Here is a 2,169-nt window from a genome sequence, read left to right as displayed (position 1 = left end):
ATTGTAAGTGGCTACTGTTCGTGACGAACAATACTAAGGAAGGGGCAGTGTTACGACAGCGTTAGTCTCGTGACTCTGGTAACACGTCATGATATTTTCGAAGGATTGGGGAACATGACGAATAATCCAGTATTTGCTAGGCGCCCTCTATTCTTGTATATATAAGTGCGCCAGTTAAAGCGAAATTAGTTAATCGGAATTGAATTGCAGACAGGAAGAGAGAGAGACGAACAGTTGAGTCAAGCGAGGTAGTGACCGTAAGTAAGTGCGTGAATAATTGTGAATTATAGCGTGTGTTTAAAGTGACTGTGGAAATTAAGTGTATTGTAAAGTTGTATTGAGAAAGAATAAACTAGTTTTATTTAAGAAAGGACTTGTATCGCTGAAGTTTCTCGGAAAGAATTTCTACGGGAACTTATCAAACCAACAGAGAGTAACAGTATTATTTGTTTGTTTGTTTGTTTTGAATTTCGCGCAAAGCTACACGAGGGCTATCTGCGCTAGCCGTCCCTAATTTAGCAGTGTAAGACTAGAGGGAAGGCAGCTATTCATCACCACCCACCGCCAACTCTTGGGCTACTCTTTTGCCAACGAATAGTGGGATTGATCGTCACATTATAACGCCCCCACGGCTGAAAGGGCGAGCATGTTTGGTGTGACGGGGATTCGAACCCGCGACCCTCATGTTGCGAGTCGAGCGCCGTAACCACCTGGCCATGCCGGGCCGTAACAGTATTATAAGACAATCAGCATTGGTTTAGAAAGTAAAGCTAGTGTAACTGAACTAAGGGTAATCTCAGTAAGAGTAACCTTAACTTAAAGAAAGGTACTTTGTCGACTATTACAGGATTTAATATTAGAACAGCTACTTTTGTTATCTACATAAATTAAGGAGACTGGTATATAATTCCAAGTATACCATAAGAATAGAATAAAGTGGGTGTGTGGAATAAACTGTCAGGCTATGTTATGGATGTGAATTCATAAAGATGTTTCAACCAACGGCTTGGTGAGTTTATTTGACCAATAAGCTTCTAGCAACCTAATGAGCAACAGGGTCAAATTGTTTATAACTTTTATATTGTTACGACAGCGGAAGTCACGCGATTCTGGAAGCATATGCGCTGGAGTTTCTAGAAGGATCATGACTTTTCCTGGCACCTCTAGTCTGTTCCAGGCGCCCTCTTTTTTAGCCCGGCAAATAAAGCGGAGATATAATTGCAGATAGATAAATATAGAGACAGATAATTGAGTCAAGCAAGCGGTAGTGACATAATATAAAGTGTGTGTTTTGTTATCGAGATTGCAAACGTATTGACTGTGGAAATACTGTGTATTACAAAGTTGTATTGAGAAAGAATTAAGAAAGGACTTGTATCCCTGAAGTTTCTCGGAAAGAATTTCTATGGGAAATTAACAAACAAGGAGATACGTAACAATACAGACCTGGCCTCTGCATTAAACACTTATTTCATTAGATCAAATATCTAAACTTCTACGTCCATTGCTCGTGTAAGTTCACGTTAATTGGCAAAACAAAACACCACTTGAAAACTAGAGTAACAAACAGAACCGCCGACAGTTCATTAAATAAACCAAGCCACTCGTCCATTCGTTCACATGTTGAAATCACAAGTCACAATATTTCATATAACGATTTTTCTATCATTATTTTACGACATCGGGGGTCACGTGACTCTAGTATCACGCCACAAGCTTCTCGAACGTTCACGTCCCTTCCTGAAATATCGGGAGTTTACTAGATCTCGGTATTCTTTTATATATAAGACGGTCACAACGTGACGGGAAGGTAATGAGTAATTGAACTGCGGACAGAGAGAATATTGTTGAGCACGTGAGAAGTTCGTTGTGAATTATAGCGTTTGTTATAGAGCGACCGTTGAAATTAAGTGTATCGCAAAATTGTATTCAGAAAGAATAAACCAGTTTTATTAAGAAAGGACTTGTATCGGTAAAGTTTCTTCGGTAAGAATTTTTACGGAAAATTAACGAACGAACGGAGACGTAACAATTACTACAGGATCTTCAGACCTTGAACTCTACATTAAAGAAAGTTTACTCATAGCTAAAGATCGCCCCACTCTTAATGACTTACAAATCTCTTTAGATCTAAAATTATTCTAAACTAGATGAAGTACCCGTTCCCTG

The sequence above is a fragment of the Limulus polyphemus genome, unplaced genomic scaffold (genome assembly GCF_000517525.1).
Source record: "Limulus polyphemus unplaced genomic scaffold, Limulus_polyphemus-2.1.2 Scaffold418, whole genome shotgun sequence".
NCBI lineage: Eukaryota > Metazoa > Arthropoda > Merostomata > Xiphosura > Limulidae > Limulus > Limulus polyphemus.
The sequence above is the reverse complement of the archived record's forward strand: the minus strand, read 5'-3'. Positions refer to the sequence as shown.